General features: G+C 40.1%; 1 pseudogene; it reads right to left on the bottom strand.

Moving 5' to 3' along the window:
* Positions 1 to 661: 661 nt before the first annotated feature.
* Positions 662 to 1656, bottom strand: LOC109687238 (peptidyl-prolyl cis-trans isomerase D pseudogene; annotated as a pseudogene).
* Positions 1657 to 20242: the final 18586 nt, after the last annotated feature.

Genomic DNA, 20242 nt, shown 5'->3' with positions numbered 1-20242 from the left:
ATGGATTAAGAAAATGTGGTATCTATACACAATGGAATTTTATGCAGCCATGAAGAAGAACGAAATGTTATCATTCGCTCGTAAATGCATGGAATTGGAGAACATCATTCTGAGTGAGGTTAGCCTGGCCCAAAAGACCAAAAATCGTATGTTCTCCCTCATATGCGGACATTAGATCAAGGGCAAACAGAACAATGGGATTGGACTTTGAGCACATGATAAAAGCTTTAGCACACAATGGAGGGGTGAGGATAGGCAAGTCACCTAAAAAATTAGCTAGCATTTGTTGCCCTTAACGCAGAGAAACTAAAGCAGATACCTTAAAAGCAACTGAGGCCAATAGGAAAAGGGGACCAGGAACTAGAGAAAAGGTTAGATCAAAAAGAATTAACCTAGAAGGTAACACACACACACAGGAAATCAATGTGAGTCAATGCCCTGTATAGCTATCCTTATCTCAACCAGCAAAAACCCTTGTTCCTTCCTATTATTGCTTATACTCTCTCTACAACAAAATTAGAAATAAGGGCAAAATAGTTTCTGCTGGGTATTGAGGGAGTAGGTGGGAGAAGGAGGGGGCGGAGTGGATGGTAAGGGAGGGGGTGGGGGCTGGGGGGAGAAATGAACCAAGCCTTGTATGCATATATGAATAATAAAATTTTTAAAAAATTAAAAATAAAAAAAAAAGATCAACCAGTACTTGATCGTATTATTTTAATTGTTGGCATCCTCGAGTTCTGAGGTATGGTGTTTTGGTATTTGTTGGGTTTATTTCAAGAGCCTCCATACAACTGTCGATTGTTCCTTACCAACTTGACATCTTGTGTTTACAAGCACCAATATTCAATATACGACTTGGAGCTATAGACCGCAGTGTGGATCTATCTGTTTTTGCAATAACAGCCTTTGAACTATCTACATATCTTAAAACCTTTGTATATTTTTTAATAGTCATCTCCCAGATCTGGGATTTGAAAAAAAAAGCTATTTCCAATGTTTTTTAAGTCTTTTGTTAATAATAAGATTTTATTTACATTTTAAATCTGTATCTGCATCCTAGAGAAATCTGGATGGCTGTCACTAGAGCCATCTTTTGGGAACATTCCCCGATCATCTCTTTCTTTCAATTCTCCACATTCTGCAATTACACAAAATTTGGCAGGTTTTTCACCTCTCATTTCTACTTTCCCGTATCCTTGCCACACCTATTCCTTTAATTACTTTCCCAAATACCACGTTTCCAATCCGAATGAGGAATTGGAACTGCCATGATAAAGAACTGAGAACCATTTTGATTGCCGCTGAGTTTGCCATGTTCAACAAACCCTCTGATCATGCTTATAACAGAAATTTTCATCTTCAAATTGTTCACCATACATACTTTCTCCACCTGTCCCATTCTGATTTGAGAAGTCTCCAGCCTGAATCATAAACTTTTTAATAATTTTGTGGAAAGGACATCCTTTAAAATGAAGAGGTTTCCCAATGCCTTTTTATTCTGTACACAACGCACAAAAATTTTCTGCAGTTTTGGGTAAAATATCTGCAAATCATTCTAAAACAATTCTACCAACTTGCTCCCCTCGGCTGCACTTCAAAGAAGACACACTTGTCATTCGGCTTGGAGGACTTCACCTGTGGGGACAGGTGCAACATCTTGATTTACAGACACAAATGGGAATAGAACCTTGTGCATAACTGGCAGCTCAAACTGGAGGACGACTGTTAAGAACTGGTCTGAATGTCAAGAATAACCCTCCCTGTATTAAGAATCATCTGCAATGTTTGCCAGCCACTCATGAAAGGAGAGACTAAATCAAACAATCACACATGACAGCTATAAGAAAGGACATGAAAGGAAAACTGACTATGTTCTACGATAAAGGAAATACAAAAATCCATTTGCAAAGATTGGCCACTGGTAGATATGGGAATGCAAAAGTTTCCATGCTCAGGAGCATCGCAGGAGAGAGAAAACTTTGCTGAACCAGAAGGTGGCCCTGTGGTAGGCAGTTTTGTCCCTCAACTCCCAGGAGGTCTCAGCACATGTTCTTTTTCAAGCTTCTCCCAACAAAAGGGAAAGTCAAGAATATTCTTAATGAAAAAGATCTTGATTAGTGCAATCATTTCAGAAAAAGCTGCAAAGTCTGAAATATGTTATCAGAAAACACAGGCTTGTGTCCTGTTTCTGTCCCTGATGAGCTGTGAGAATCAGGTCATCCAAACTTCAGTTTCCCAAAGACATTTTTTATTGACTAATTTTCTAGTAAACCATTCCCTACCATCTCTCTTTGGTCCTTGCCTGCTTGAAGAGAGGAGCAAGGCAGGTAGTCATTACCCAGAATACTTGCATTAAAGAGCCAATGAGACATGAAGGTGCATAAGGGTGCTTCTGATAGGCTTTTACCTAGCACCCACCCACAAGGGAGGGCTGCATCCAAAGCAATCGCACTGTAACCATGGCAACAACATGAGCACAATTGGCAAGGTGGTTAAGAATGGTTTAGAAAGTTCTGGCACTAGTGAGTGACTATCATTCTCCAAGACTTCTGACTTCAGATGAAAAAATGAACCTTTATTTGGCTAAGGGTATGCTATAAAGCAAATTTGTAATTACTTACAGCGAAAGCATTCCTAAACCACCAAGCCATTTTAAAACTCTTGATTAATACGCATTGAGCTCTTGTTTTATACTTGAAGATATATATCATACTATAGGATATGAATTTTCACTTGCATCAAGTGAAATTAAGTAGCATTATTCAGGCATTGGATCAGTCACAGTCTCTGAAAATAAGGTCACATATGCATTGCACTGTTGAACAGAATAAGAAGATGAATGTCTCTCATAGCTTTTGAGCCATGGGCAACACATCAACAAAATAAGAGCCCAGCATGGTTTTATTTAAAACTGGAAATTTATAATAAATTAGTCCTGTTGGAACCATGGGATGGAAAAAATGCATTTTGTGCTGTCTGTGTATTTCCTCAGGGAACTAATCCTGGAAAAAACAAAAGCTAACCTTACAAGGAGAAAACAATTCAGAAGCCCTCCCCTTCTAAGCCACCCTCCAGCAGCTGTTTTCAAAAACCCCAGCGACCCATGCCCATGGGATGCGGCCACACAGCTGGATGGGACATCCAGGTGGGATCCATTCAAGGCCTGGCTCAGCCGACCTGCCTGTGCCATTTCTTCCATTCCTTACAGTTCAGCCCCAGAGAACCCCCCCATCACCTCTGAACACATAGTCCAACTGTTTGCTCATTTCTCCTTCTGAGAATGCCCTTCTTCCAGTAGTGTTTGCCAGGAAACCTTATGCTACAAGGTCCTACACAAATACCTGTGCCTCACTGACACTCTGTGCAGCTAAATCTACAGATCCATCTTTGATTATCTCATGATACTCAACACATCAGCATGCTGCAGACACCAGTCACCACGCATACTTTTCATCTGATTCTATATTCTTCCCATCATTGGAATATAAGCTCAGGCCCTATCTCCCTGGTATCCTAGAGTTGAGGATGGATCATGGCCCCTCAAGTTGACTTTTGAGTGGGTAAGATACAGGCTTATCCATGCAGTAAAAAAATGGAAGGTTAAAAAGAAGCCCTGGGGGAGCATTTGAAAGGGGGTTGAGGTGTTCAAATATGTTTTTTCTTGTTAATTATTTTAACATGTGTCTATATACTGATTCCATTTACTGTTTATGTCTACTTTACTGAAGGAAGGACACTTACACTCTGTTTATGAAAGGAAAATGTATGATTCGGCTGAGCAACAATCTCCAGTATTTGCACAAAACATCTCTTGACAAGAGATACAGGAACTGTCTTCCATCTTTAAAAACAGCTCAAAGACCCAGTTGGTCTTTGATGCCCAGTGGCCTCCAGGATAAATAAAAATTGTGATTACCCTAGAGATTTCTGGTTTCCATTTTTATCCCTTAATGTTTGACTAAATACCACATGAAAATAAGCAACCTATACCAACTTTCCTAATTGAAGCTGTATCTGATTATGGAAGCATTTAAAACACAAAAAGGGATGGCACATGGCTCCCTCCTGGCAATTCAGGCACTACTTCCTCCCGTCAATCCTTGATTGGGCAGAACCAATCCAAGGCTGGACTATGAAATTGTAACAAAAGTGCAGAATTGTAAGAACATTAACTTTCAACTGACAAACCTCACCATACTCAGTTTAAAAAATTTTAGTGGCCATTTCACTTTAACTGTGAAAGAAAGCATTACCAGAAACCCAGAACATATCAAAGAATCCATGTGTGTACACAAACTGTATAAACTTGTGTGTATACAAGAGGCTAAAAATTGATGAGCACAGACTTTGTTTTTTAATAGTAGAGAGGCTCCAGTTTTAATATCATAAAACATAATATCTGTGAAGGTAGAGGATATAGGATGTGCACTGAAAGCTATTGAAAATAGGGGGTGGGAGGAAAAGGGGTAAGGGAGAGCAATGGAAGGGGTTGAATCAAAGTAAAGTATACCCACAGCAGGGATACACCAGGAAACCCCTTTGAACATTGACTTCAATATTAATAATGAAATGCAGAACTGTAAAATAGGTACAGTAGGGGGGGGCACTTGTGGGAAGGGGAGAGTGAATAAAGGAGATGAAGGTAAGGGAATATGGTAGATGGACTTCATATACCAGTATGAAATAGAACAAAGAAACCTCTTCCAATTGCTTCCAGTCTGAAACTTTCTTAGAATTAAGACCACATGACTAATTGTGTTCCGTTTTCCATGGACTACATATACAGAAACTAAAATCCAAAGAAACAAGACATTAGGGCTGGGTCAAGCCATATACACTTCATCTGGAGCTATTGTCATTATTGATGTTCCACCGAAAATTAAAATTTCATAAAAGGTACAATTCAAGGAACTGTTGCTGAGAAGAGTAATGAAGACAAATATAAGATATCAACTCTAGATTCCCACAGAGCTTAGTTAATTAGGAGATAATTATAAGGAAAGGGGAGGTACTTCAGCCAGGATGGGGATTTAATACCTACACCTTCTACACGTGTCCAGTCTATGCTAATATTGTTGAAGTTCCCACAGTTCCTGAAAAAACCTGTCCCAAGTTTGTGTCCTCTGCCAGGTCCCAGCCTATGACAAGCAGAGACAAAAATCAGTGCTACATAGTAAGAAAATGAGCTTGTTAGAATCATCCATCCACATGAGTTTCAGATCTCACCTGTGCCATATGCCAAAGGGAATTTTACATTTTTTAACACATGAAAAAACATTTTTTACTTTATAACATATTAGTGAATATGACAAGATTTCATGTCCCAAGTAGCAAATGATAACATTTTTTTTGATACCCAAGAACCTTAATATCATCTGTCCCCAGAGGATCCAATTTCTTAACATCCCTGACACTGGTCTTGAGGACACCGATTGTGCGTAGTAGTAGAGAACATTTTGCTGAGCTGCCATTTTTGGAGTGTTGATGCTTCTCTTCTTGTTTGGTTGTCAGCACCTGACCTTGTGTTTTTTTCATCAGCATGCAAAGGATCTAATCAAGGGATAAGTTGTGTGTGTTCATACACAATATCTAGGAAGGGGTAGCATGTGATTGTCCTGCTGTGTGGTATCAAAGTAAGTTCTACTTGTCATTTGGAAGAAAAAACACACAGATGCATGTCAAATACAATATAAGTCTCCATAAAATCTACCCATTCTTCTCTAGGTTGACCTGTAGGGTCTCTCCTCTTTCCCTGTAGGGCAAACACTTTGAATGGGAAATAAGTGATTCAACATAGTTCTCTTTGCTCTCACTAACTGCTGCCATCATCATGGGATATTGAGATACAAATCAGGTGCTATAAAAATATTTTGAAAAGAAATAGCTGTTAAAATCTGCTGCTAATTGGTGGAGTGGCTCAAGTGGAAGAGCTCCTGCCTAGCAAGCGTAAGGCCCTGAATTCAATACCTTGTACCACCAATAAATAAATAAATAAATAAGAAATAAACGAAACATCAATCAGTCTTCATGTATAAAAATGCCATTTATACCCCTAAACCCTAAAATCTTCTACTAGACAAATCTGTTTTCAACCCTTGATAGCTCCTTGTTGTGAGCTTATCATCTTTTCTCTGAAATGTTCTGTCTCCTAACTTCAGATTATATATGTGTAAAAATGGAAAAAGACATCTAATGCTGAATTTTTTTAATAGAAAAGCTATATAAAATGTGGAAGGGGTGAACTCAATAATGATATATTGTAAGAACTTTAGTCAATGTCACAACATACCCCCAGTACAACAATAATATATGAAAAATAAAAAAATTTAAAAAGCCAAGGGTACTATGCAAAGGGGGTTAAATAAAAGCCACCTCTATTTCCTTTTGCTCCTGAAGGCAAAGACAACACCAAACCCAAACAAAATGTACAAACCCAAGCAACAAATTCTTTAGAACCCCATTGGACATAACAACTTCCGGTCAGTTTTCTAAACAACTCTTTGTTTGAACTTGATTGATCCTCCAGAGGGAAGGAGAGGAAGAGATTAAAGCAAATCAATTACGCTTAACATTTTAGGACCTGGGTTTCCCCTCCTCCTTCAATACTTTCCTGCCATTTCAAGATGGATGACTCACCATTTATATAATGGACTTTATATAGTGCTTTTCAGTAGCTTGTATTAAGTCATTTATTGTAATGATCACCAATAATTACACAGTAATTAATGTGCGCCAGGCAATGTTCGATGTGCTATGTTTAGCCCTAAGTCTTCCCCAAACCCTGTAAAGTAGACACCATGTTACACTGGTGAAAGAATATGTGCAAGGTCACAGAGCTTCCCACGCCACAGTGGAGTAGAGTGGGAAGGCACAGAAATCAGACTCCAGGGCGTCCCTGTTGCATTTGGGCTGTTGTCTTTGTTGTACAATTCCAGCATTGTGACAATATCATACCCAAGAGCTGCCTGGATGTCTTCCAGGGTTAGAGTAGACATTGAAACTAAAGTTTGTTACGAAGATAACTAGTCCTTTGGGGAAAAAGGAAGCCAGGTACCCTGGCCACAGTCATTAGCCATTGGGTTTGGAATCATGAGTTTAAGAAGAAGCACCTTGTATTAGAACATTTTCTGTTCCCCAGAGAAATTTTAAAAGTGGCCTTTTGTGTCACCCTTGGTCAAAGACCAGACATAGAATCCCTGACTTCCAAGGTGGTGACCGGACAGTCACCATTAGGTTCTTGAGAATGGGATGACAAGCTAGTTCCTCTTGGCTGAGCTAATGGAAAATGCATTTATATTTGGCAAATGCCAATATAATTGGGCTTTTTAAAATTCCAGAAGACTTTAATTGCAGAAATCACTTAAATTTAAATCCTTTATTGTCTTTTTTTTCCCTTCTTGAAGCTGAGCGATGAAATGAGACCAAACTAGAGTTTAATAAAAACTAATTCCCACTAGAAGTTAAAGCATGTCTTTAAACTGCCTTAAATCTTCTGTTCATGAAACTTTGCCCAGCTAACTGCAAAAGTCCACAAGCTGTTTCCAATTTGCACTTTTTACTCTCTTCAGGAGATGGAAGGAAAAATTACCAGAAAATAAGGCCTCTAGATTTGTCACGGTTCCTAGTTTTCTTGCCCAGTGACTGGGCTCCATTATCCTAGTGGGAGAACAGATATTTCCCTCTGAAAGGGGGACAGTGGGCTCCCCAAGGACCTCTGTGACAAGAGTTAAGCACCTTCTACATACTTGGGACACAAGCTGGATCCTCCTTTGACCTCAGGGCAACACCAAGACACCAGGATGAGCACCCTTCTGTTACCAAGGACACTATTTAGGAGTTGTGGTCATCAAGCAGGAACAATGTACAAATCCAAAATGATATGCAAGTCAATCCAGATGCTTCTATTTCTCAATCATTTCTCCTGCTTTATTGGGCTGTCAGATAAAATAAAGGATGCTTAGTTATATGCAAATTTCAAATGACCAAGAGTATAAGGTAAGAATAAAAAGAGTCTATTGGACTCATGAAAATCTGTCTCTAAAAAGAATCCATGTGTTCATGTAAGTATGTCCTTAATAATACATGGGACTTGACAGAGTCAAATGTTTTCTGCTGCTTATCTGACATCCATCAAACTGGCCAGCTTACATTTTTACTTGCTTAATCTGACAACTCTAACATAAGGTGATTTCTCCTGACAAGAACCAAATGTTGACTATCTTGTTCTCTTGCTGGTAGCGATCCCCATTCAATTTTTAAATTAATGTATATTTGGCAGGGTATGTGAGAAGTTGTTGCCTTACATTTCATTTCAGATCTGAAAGAAAAAAATAATAAGGAAGAAGAAAAGTGAGCAGGAAGGGAGACTGGGAGTGAATGAAGAAGAAAAGAAAATCCAGGGAGAGAGAGAAAGGAGAGGGAGAGCAACCAAGATGCTTCAGAATATTTTCTATCTATTATGTCAGAGTTATAAGCTGTTACAAAGTAATTTCTCTTAAAACTGAAATGCTGAATTACTCCCTATAGAACACATCTACTTCAGAGGGCAACTTATGAAATATGACACTGAGACATTTCATTTTGAAAATGCATGTATTTTATTAATTAAATTCTAACTATTTACACCATGTTCCTCAAATATTATCACCACCAAGGAGATCTATAATAATTACATTCTGGTTAGCCAACTGAATTATATGCAGATATTCAATTTTCATCCACTCAAAATGTACACTACGAGTCCCAAGCCATTTGGATCTCCGTAAGTGACTAAACCTTCAGCATTTTATAGGCACAAAAATTCACTGATTCAATTCTTAAAATATTTATCCAGAGGTTTTGTCTCTATAGACACACAGTCAAATTTCTAATGAATTTAAGAACTCTTCCAGGCTCTGTAGACCCTGGCTGTGGGCTTAACATAAAGAGACAGGCTCAGGTGAAAGCCTCACTTAGGCCTCCACTCTGGAGGGTTAATGGTCCTCAGAGTCAGGCTTTAAATGGGTAACCACAAGTACAGGACTTAAAACACTACTCTTCTCTGTTGAAAGATGGCTACAAAATACAAATTACACACTTACTTTTGCTCTTGCTTATGCTGCCAGGAATATAAGACATAGTGTTTTAGACTGTGTGCTGGACTCCTCACCCCAAGTAAACATAAGGTGAGACAAACCAATGTTGGGGTAGAGCACATTAAAACTGCACCATAATCTTTCTGACTTACTTAGGGCTTGTTATGTTTATTTGAAAATACCAGGATATATTGTGATGGGAACAGAGACCTGGAAAAAGAAAACTTCACTCGGAACTGACTTCACAATGACTTAGGTTTAAAATTCCTTCTGCTGTTCTGCAGTTCTCAACCTGTGTGGCTCTATGCTGCAAGGGATGGCTATCTGAAGGGACTCAATGGCTTTCCTAGTGTGTCTTGGGACCACATATATGAAATGACACAGTTCCTACCTGCACTCAGCAAGGAAAATGCAGACGTAGTGAAATACAATGCAATACAACTGGTTTGTATCATGGCAGAATACAGACAAGAAAGCCAGAAATTCTTGGAGGAGCCCTTGAGGGTCCCTAAGGTGAGGGCAGGAGGAATCTCAAAGGCACAGGACAGTCAGAAGTGACATCAGAGCTACATAGAGTGGTTGTGGTGCCACTCAGGGCCCAAGGACATTGGTGCTGGGCCGCTGTGCCTACTGTATTAAAATATAGCATATTGTTGGTAGAGTGGCTCAAGTGGTACAGTGCTTGCCTAACCAATGTGAGGCCCTGAGTTCAAGCCCCAGTACTCCCAAATAAATAAAATATAGAATATTAATAAGAGATATGATGCAGAGGAAGGTCAACAGACTAGGAGACAGCTGCCATTGAAAAGAGAACTCCAGAATGAGGGGCCATAGCAAGTCATACAATGACACAGGAAGCACCAGGGTCCCTCAGGAGGCAGAGAAAGGGGCCTGTGTGGTATCTGCAAGAAAGAGCAGGTAAGGTTGGGAAAACAGGCTTAGGGTTGGCTCTGATTTGTCCTTTCAGCAGGCCCTAGAGCTCAGGGCTGTCCCTAGTGATCTGGTGTTTACCCTCTGAGGTAAATACAGCAGGTAAAGAGTGTCCCTGAAATTGCAAATCAAAACCATACTAAGCTTCCACCTTACCCCAGTAAGAATAGCCATCATCCAAAACACTACCAACAACAAGTGCTGGCGAGGATGTGGGAAAAAAGGAACCCTAATCCACTGTTGGTGGGAATGCAAGCTGGTGCAACCACTCTGGAAAAAAATTTGGAGGTGTCTTAAAAATCTAAACACAGACCTGCCATATGATCCAGCAATCCCACTCCTGGGGATATACCCAAAGGAATGTGACTCAGGTTACTCCAGAGGCATCTGCACACCCATGTTTATTGCACCACTATTCACAATAGCCAAGTTATGGAAACAGCCAAGATGCCCCACTACTGATGAATGGATTAAGAAAATGTAGTATTTATACACAATGGAATTTTACTCAGCCATGAAGAAGAATGAAATCTTATCATTTGCAGATAAATGGATGGAATTGGAGAATATCATTCTGAGTGAGGTTAGCCAGGCTCAGAAGACCAAAAATCGTATGTTCTCCCTCATATGCAGACCTTAGATCTAGAGCAAATGCAGCAATGTTGTTGGACTTGGATCACAAGAAAAGGGGAGAGCATATACGGGAGATATAGGAATAGGTAGAAAACCCAAAACATGAAAGCGTTTGATGTCCCCACTCAGAGGAACTAATACAGAAACCTTAAAAGGACAGGTTATCACTAGCAGGGGATCAGGAACCAATGTAAAGATCAGTTAGAGTTGAATCAACATGGATGGTAACACCTGGGTACATGAGAGCAATGCTAGGAATCTCTCTGCATAGCTATCCTTAACTCAGCTAGCAAAAACGCTTTGTCTTCCTTATTATGCTTGTCTTTTCTTCAACAAAATCAGTCACAAGGGCAGAACGGGGCCAGCCCGAAACTGAGGAGGGTAGGGGGGAGAGGGTGGGAGCAGGGGCAGAGGGGAGAAATGACCCAAACAATGTATGTACATGTGAATAAATGAACAAAAAAAAGAAAGAAAAAAAAAAAAAAGAGTGTCCCTGAGTGTGACAGCCCCATGGAGGAGATGGTTGAGGTCTAGGTTAGTTGGTTTGCTTTTGAGCATTGTTGTGTCCTCTGTCTAGGTGCTGGTTGTCCCTCCAGGGTCAACCCTTCTCAGATGCCATAGCAATAGAATATAAAAAGTAAAAGACATGGTCTCAAGAAAGGATGCTGACCAAAGCCACATATGCTTACATCAGTGGTGACATGGCCACTGGCTTCCCTATTCTATTCTTGCTTTTCTGATTCAGCCATGTGACCAAAAGAGAGGCTCAGACAGGACCTCATCACCACCCCACTTGCCCAACAATGGGGAAAGATTACAACCATCTCCTTCCCAGAGGATGTGGACTGTGCCCCACTCCTCCTCCCAGGAAGGAGTCACCCACCCCACAGCCTGCACCTAGGGGACATGGACACAATAACATAAGCTACTCAGAGCAGTCTGTGTCTTATTCCTAGATGAAGACTCCAGTGGCACAACTGTCACTGAGTGTGCACAGAGTCAAGGAGAGGCTCAGGTCAATTCTCTGTAATTTCCTAGAGCACCTAGGCAGGCCTGGAGGGACACCTGGGCCTGTGGAAACATTTTGCTTATAATCTGCCCCCACCCATGCTTTTAGTGCACTCCCTCACTGGATCAAAGAGGAAGACAAAACACTATCCTTATTGTATCTACCTACAAGGGAAAAAAAAAATAAAAAGAACTCAATAAGCCTCAGAGCAAATTAAATAAATACAAACAAACTCCAGAGCAAGCAAAAATGGGCAGAAGGAAACAGAATGCAAGCCAGTTAAAAACCTAGTCAGAAAGCAAAGGAGAGAGTACTAACACTTAACCTTAAAAACAAGTGAATTAAAATCCACATGACAGCAAAATTGTCCCATAAGTCACTTGTACCAAAGAAATCTTTCCCTTCGATAAAACTCCAGGCTTAATGGACTTCCAGAATTTCTGACCCAGTAAAACAAATGTTTCTTGCTCTTCCCATTTCTAAAAAATATTGTGAATTAAAATATTAGGAAAAAATTTAAATGACCACACAAAATAATTATCCAACAAATGCTGGATTTTAAGAAAGTAGATCTCATTATTCATAAGATGGAGACTTTGTTCTCTATGGGCTGAATTGTGACCCCCTACACCAAATCTACATGTTGAGGTATTAAAACTCCTAGTAGCTTGTATGTAACTTGATTTAGAGATAGTGTCTTTACAGTGGCAATCAAGTGAAAATGAGGCTGAAGTCCTTATAAAAAGGGAGAAATTAGATGCAGAGATAAACACAGAAGGAAGATGATACAAAGAAAGACACATCACATCTGTGTAGGAACAAGACCCAAGGAAACACAATGAAAACTGTTAACACAGGATGGGGGAACAGGGTGAGGAAGTGCAGTGGAGGGGGTTACATTGACTTAAGCACAGTGCATTTACAGGTGTAAAACCAAGGCCAAAATTCCACTGACCAATGAACAGACACCTAAACAATGAAGGACAAGAATGAAAAACAGGTCACAATAAGGAGAGGTCACTAACAGGAGGGCGATGGTAAAAGAAGGAAGTTAAGAAGGTGAATATGGTTGATGTATTTTCTATACAAGAATGAATATGGAATATTTAAGCATGGTTAAATCTCCATAAGAAGGGGAATAAAGTAGAAAAGAGGAAAATAAAAGAATGAACCAATTAGGGTTATAATACATATATACATGGAAATGTCACAAGGAAAGTCCTTGTATAGATACCTCAAGCATACAAAAATGTGTTTTTTCAGAAACAGAGAACAAGAAGGTAAAACAGGTCTGGGGGCTGGTACCAGTTGGTGGTGGATGTAAGGAAAGAGTATAGGAGAAATATTACTTACTAGAAATATTATGTTCTCATGTATGAAAATGGAACAATGAGACCTATAGATAGGAACTATTCTAAGAAGGGGGGAGGGGATAAAGGAGAATGATGGAGGAGGTGAATTCAACTATGATATATTGTAAGAACTTTTGTAAATGTCACATTGCACCTCCAGGACATCAATAATGTGATAATAAAAATAAAATTAAGAAATAGAGAGACCCAGAGAAAACAGCTATCTTTAAGCCAAAGAAGCTAGTCCTCAGAAGAAAACCACCACTGGCACCTTGATCTTAACCTTCCGGTATCCAGAACTGTGAAGCAGTAAGTTCCCATCATGTAAGTCACTCAATTTATGTGAGGAAACTAACACAGACACACATATCAAACCACAAGACACTCACTTACATTCACTTACTCATGTTTACGAGATCTCATTCCTGAGCTATGGCATGTGATAGGTGAACATTGCAGAGTAAAATGCTCAAGGAGATAAATTCGTCCTCTGAGAAGAAATGTTTCTAAGTATATAGCTAGGAAACAAATTAGATTTGGGAGCCTTTAATTAAAGCATTAGGAGTGTTAATCAAGTGTAACAGAGTTTTTACGGCCACAGAAAATAAATATTTCAAGTGACTGTTCAGATATTACCAAATCCCTAAGTAGTTGACATTGCGTAAATAAGCTCTGCCTAACCACATTCTATTACAATCTTAGACTCATTCATTATAGAAGAAGAAATACATACAAAGTGTATTTCTAGAGAAGTGAAGTAACTAGTTCCCTCATTACCTCATAAAATTTACAAATGGAAAAAATAAGGACATTGACCTATGGGTCTTAGGAACCCAACAAAGATACTGCTATGGTTTGGATCTTCCATGACCCTAAATGTACGAAAGGCTTGGCCCCCGATGTGGCATTATTGAGAGGTGGGAACTAGTGGAAGAATGTCAGGCCATTGAGGAAGTTTCTTTGACAGGAATAATGGGACTTCAGCCCTCTACTCACTCTCTTTATCTCTAGCTCATGATGTGAGCCTGTGTTTCTCCACCACCCGCTCCCACCGTGTCTTGCTGGATCACTCCAGGCCCAAACAATGGGGCCACCTGATCAGGGACTGGAACTTCCAAAACCGTGAACCAAAATCACTTTTTCTCCTTCTATGTTGATTATCTCATATATTTGTCATAGTGACAGAAGCCTGAATAACAGATACAATATTAGGATTACATATTTGTATTTTTTTACAGTTACAAGTTATTTTTAATTCTTCCCTCTGGGCAGGCAAGAATCATACATAAAAATAACAAACATTCACATAAAGTTAGAACACCAGGATAAAAAATGCCTCTACTTGCTGACTTGTACTCCAAGTCTTTTAGTTTGGAGAGAGAAGAATAACTTTTAAAAGATGTGCCAGGGTAAAAGTTCTTCTCCTGGAAACTTTTCAGAATGAAGCATTGTAAAAGAATCTACCAAACAAACAGCTGTGAAGTACAGAACAGGAATATGGGTATTTCTGGGAGGAGCACATGGAAACCATCTTCAGTGCACTTTTGAAGAGTCACTCACATTCAAACAATAAAATAGCAACTAGAAAAAACCTTCGGAGGTACAACTCAGGGGGTGAAAATCTCTTTAGTTGGGCCATCCTTAAAGGGAAAGTGTTTCTCAAGTTTGGTCTTTTGATGGAGTCGGTGCCAGTAGGAAAAGGGGACCAGGAACTAGAGAAAAGGTGAGATCAAAAAGAATTAACCTAAAAGGTAACACACACGCACAGGAAATTAATGTGAGTCAACTCCCTGTAAAGCTATCCTTATCTCAACCAGCAAAAACCCCTGTTCCTTCCTATTATGGCTTATACTCTTTCTACAACAAAATTAGAAATAAGGGCAAAATAGTTTCTGCTGGGTATTGAGGGGGTAGGGGGGAGAGGGAGGGGGCTGAGTGGGTGATAAGGGAGGGGGTGGGGGCAGAGGGGAGAAATGACCCAAGCCTTGTATGCACATATGAATAATAAAAATAAATAAATAAATAAATAAATAAAATAAATGAAAACAAAACAGCCTAAAAAAAAAAAGGGGAAAGTGTTACCTATTTCACAGGGCACTATAGTTCTCCATGAAATCTAACAGGATATTTGGGACACACACACACACACACACACACACACACACACATACTATTGACCAATGTTGGTATGGGTACAATACTTAATCACACAGGATCAATCATCCCAGCTTTACACAAACCTGTGAGTTGTCCTACTGAGGGTGTGGGGTATCAGGAATCACAAGCCAAAAAAGTTAATTGGCCAAGTTATATAAAAGTTTGTGGATATAATGATGATTATTACCACTGGGCTTCAAAAATGTTCCCTCTGGGCTGGCAGAGTAGCTCATGTGGTAGAGCACCTGCCTAGCAAGCATGAGGTCCTCAGTCCAAACCCCAGTACCACCAAAGGAAAAAACCAAGCAGAAAAAGTTCTCTTTCACAATGGGTCACCCCTTGGTAAGTGCAAAGCCAGTGAGCAAAGCACATGAAGTATGTTGACAAATTTCCAAACTATGGCATACACACACACACACACAAATCCCTGAACTATTTTAGGCATAGAAGAAAATAGATGGCCCTAGAAGCATTGTTTTTGGTTTTTTTCTTGTATTTTGTTCTCCATTTGGTTTTCAAGGAGATGGGAAATAGAAATATATTTGAAATGGAGGGTTTAAATTCCAAAGATAGCCACACCTCCTGACTTCCTTTGTAAGGTAGAGGAAACTGATGAAAAGAAAGTTTTAAAATAGTAACAATAACCACTGGCCTACATTTCTTAATAGCCAATACTTGTAGGAATCCAATTGGAACCTATTTTTTAATATGAGAAAGATATTTCAGAAAAGTAAACTCTAAAATCGTAAATAAACTCCTTTCTTACAAAGGTCCATTTCCCAAGAATCTCTTTGACATAAATTACTGAAATCCTTTATTTGCCCCAAAGGCAATTTGGCATATTCAACCAGTATAGAAACTTTTTAGAAAAGAAACTTGATACTAGACATACTGTGCAAAAGTTATGAAATACCAAGATGTTTACGGGTTTTCCCACAGAAGGCGAATGAGAAAATCCTCTCCATTTTTAAAAGGTGGAGTTAAAAAAATTCCCAAATACGTGGAACAAACCCTTCCATCCCAATTTTTGTTTTGCCTACTAGTTTCCTACTAAATATTGACCCTAAAAGAAATTTGATGTCTAAGAGTCTTTGAACACAAAATTGAATTTTTTTCCATTAAAAACAAGGCATGATTGGGTCAAGAATGATTCTACCTGTGAAGCCACTGAAAGCATCTACTGGTCAAGGTGAGGTCAGATTTCCTCTGTCCCAGGAGTGTTAAGAGTTCTCTCTGGCTGATATCTATACAACAGGTTAGTTAAGTAAAATATTCATCACAAGAGAACCAAGAAAAAAATACTTTCCCACCCTTGCCATTCTCTAGATTTTACTGATTGGAAGAATTATCCAGAAGACTAGCAAGAGGGAAGCTAAGTTTGGAAAAGGTGCTGAGATAAGTCACTGTAGAGGATCAGTTTCATGCAGAGAGTAAAGGAAGAAAAGAATTAGCTAGACAGAAAAAGAGCTTCAATGGCTAGCATTTCTGAGCACCTGCTGATGTGCAGGACTTGTAGTTATTAGAGAACATTCAAAAGCATGGAAGTGGCCAATCCAGTCTCTCAGATTCAGAAACCCAGTGACCAACATAATTTCCCAAGGCTCAGCTACTGTCCCCAAAGCCAAGGCTACTCTGGTGAGCCACAGTGGATCTGTGGTGCTCACCTTTCCCTGGGGTTCTCTCACCTTCACCCCTGCTGCCACCAACACCCTGAGACAAGGATTATTCAGTCTCTCCCGTGTCCTGTGCTGGTGGGACATGCACACACTGGAAGCAGGGATAAGAACCTTAGGTCAATCTGCATGGCTGGGACCAAGGTGTGCCCTGTCTAGACTCCACCCTGACCTTACCTGAGATTACTGTGTCTAGTGCAATAGTAGGCGTGAGGTGTTTTCTGAATATTTGCAGCAAGCATGCCTCTACAAGATACTGTTTATACTTGCATGTGTGCAATATCTTCCAGCCCCAAGACATGGATTTGCTCTGTCGAAGAACCGGATGTAAGATGATGGATGGATAACTGGAGATGGAAATAAATTATATGCCTATACAGAAATATCCCAGTGAAATCCCTTTGTACAATTAATACACACTAATAAAAGCTCAAAATAATAATAAAAACCGCAGAAGCAAATTTTCACCTGCATGAACTCATTGAATCACACAACTGCTTCATCCACTAGATTAATTTTAGTTTTGCCAGATTAGCAGGTGAGAAAAGAGAGCCTACAAGGCACTAAGCATTGGAGGATTGAACTTTGAATCCAAATTATTCTAATGTCAGAATCCATTCTACCCTACAATGAGGCATCTCAGAAGGGAAATCTTGGAAAGTTGTGTTCCTCTTCTACATCGCTCTGAAGAACTGAAGACCCTTTCTCTATCGAAAGACTTGTTTTCATAAAATCTAGAAGGTCCTAGTGAGTAGGGAGAATTCCCAGAGATGTGTGACTCTACACAGGCAAAGTGAATGGCCCAAACTTTGGTGCCTTCTTCTAAGTTTATGGAACAAAATGGTTTTGTTCTATTAGCTACACTCCTCTTCCCCACTCCCCAAAAATAAACAGAAGAAAACAAACTCCTCAGTCTTCTTTGTCCTTCCACAGCTGTGGCTTCTAGAAGTATTCATTCTACTTTGTGAGACCTTAAAATGAGGCTTTTAAAATCATGTTTTCTGATCCATTTTATAGCCAAGTTCTGATGTTTCTATTCTCTGGGTAGAAAGAAACCGAGGAGTGCCTGCTAGTATATAGTCTACATTCTTGACCCTGTCCCCAGAGTTCAAATTTGCAGAAGCTAAAGCTGGCAGGAGCCCTGAATGTGCCCCATTTTCCCAAAAGACCTTCATCTGTTTATGTCTGAATAACTCTAACACTGACTGTTTTAAGTGGCATTGCCACTTCTGCTCAGACCCCAGGAAACATCTCTACTCACCTCCAGGTAAGACTTCCTGACAAACAAAATGGTTCAAGTCAACTTCAAGCCTAAACCAAACCAAACTAATTAAAAATAAGGTGAAATAGGCCCTCTGCTCTCTCCTGCATGGCATGGGGAAACCTGTTGTTTCATCTGACTCCAATCTCTCCTCTGTATGTTCCACAATGTTCCTCCTGGATAAGATGCAGGTAGGGACCTCCTTTGGCAGTCTCCCCAATTCTTAGTTCTATTTACCTATCCTTCAACTGGGCATCATTTCATTTGCATGTATCTTAGTCTTCATGTGCACTCTTTTCTCTGCTACATTCCCTTTTCTTAGAGCCAAGAAATAACAAAGAATAGTTCAGAGCATGGGGTCTCTGATAGCTTTACCAGGACAGTTGACTTCAGGCTTTCCTCCTGTGCTTTCTGGAGGCTGACCACGCACTGCTCTGTGACCTCAAGAATTTGGGTCCTCCTTCCCCTTGGTTTCCTGTGTCATTCGTCCCCACCGGACCCTGAAGTACTGAAGTGCACTGATTTTACATTAGACATATATAATAATGTATGGCCCTTTTTCTGAGTGAACAGCTTTGATTTTGATATTGAGCTCTGACTCCAGTTGCATAAGACTGGTCAACTTGCTTCACAATACCAGCCCCTGTTTCTCCTCAATAAATTAAGAATAATAGTATACCTTAAAGGTATACTATTGTGAGATTTGGTATTTGTAAACACTTAGCACTATCTGGCAGACAGAACTGCTCTGTAAGTGAGTGGTCAAGGGCTGGGTCTCTAGGCCAAGCAACAGTTGTTCAAACTGGGGACCCTGACCCTGGCTGCAGTACCTTGGTAAGTTAAACCCTATAAGCTTTAGTTTCCCGTTCTGTTAAATCGAGTGAAATGGTTGTGCTTCACTTGGAATCATGCTTTATAAACAGGCAATATTTATGAAATATTTTAATTTGAAGCTAATCCACAACAACCATAGCAATATGCAGTATGCACAGTGCTTATCAGTATAGGTCCGACTCCATGTGGAAACTCACTGCATCTTCAAACAAACACACAACTTCTGCTCAATGATGCCAAATCTCAGTAGCACCAATCTGCCATTAGCACCAGCAGCACAGGCAACATCATCACCTCAATTGACATTAGCATTATCGCTATCACCATCACCCTCATCTTTACCATCATAATCATTGTCATAATCATCATTACCACCACAACCATCATTACCACTATCATCACCATCACCATCACCACCATAACCACCACCACCACCATCACCATCACCACCACCATCGCCATCATTGTCATCACCATCACTATCACCACCATAACCACCACCACCACCACCACTACTATCATCACCATAACCACCACCACCATCATCACCATCATTGTCATCACCATCACCACCTTGGTCATCATGCTTGTCATCATCATAATTAATCATTACCACCATTGCCATCATTGTCACTGTTGCCATTATCATCACCATCATTATCATCAGCATCAATATCATTGCCACCATCATCATTGCCATCACCATTATCACCATCACTGTCATCATCACCACCATCTTCACAATGATCTCCATCATCATTGTCATAATCACCACCACCGCCATCACCACCATCCACCATCAGTATCGCCATCACCACCTTCATCATCCCCATCATTGCCACAATCACCATCACCACCAGCATTTCCATCACCACTACTATCATCATCAACACCATTATCACTCTCATCACATCATCACCATCACCACCTTCATCATCAGCATAGTGGTCATTGTCACAATCATCCTTTCCATCATCACCACTGCCATCCTCCTCCTAACCATCAATTATCATCACCACTGCTGTTATAATTACCATCACCACCATCATCAAACGTTCACCCTAGCTTCTACTTGGCTTCCTCTGACTTCCTCTCACACCTCATTGCTATTCATTGGTCACCTTGGCAATGTGCCCACAGACCCCATAAAGTCCACCCTTTGCTCCTCCAGACCTGGTCAGGATAGTTTGCAGGATCCTTAGCTACTCTGCAGCATAGCGCAGGGACCTTTCCTTTCAATCCAGGTGACCTCTTGGATTTGTCATAACTACTCTTCTCAGTCCCTCACAAAATGCTGGTCTTCTGAGATATTCTGAAAA

The sequence above is a fragment of the Castor canadensis genome, chromosome 2 (genome assembly GCF_047511655.1).
Source record: "Castor canadensis chromosome 2, mCasCan1.hap1v2, whole genome shotgun sequence".
In the NCBI taxonomy this organism is placed as follows: domain Eukaryota; kingdom Metazoa; phylum Chordata; class Mammalia; order Rodentia; family Castoridae; genus Castor; species Castor canadensis.
Note: the sequence above shows the minus strand (reverse complement) of the source record. Positions and strands in the feature narration are given on the sequence as shown.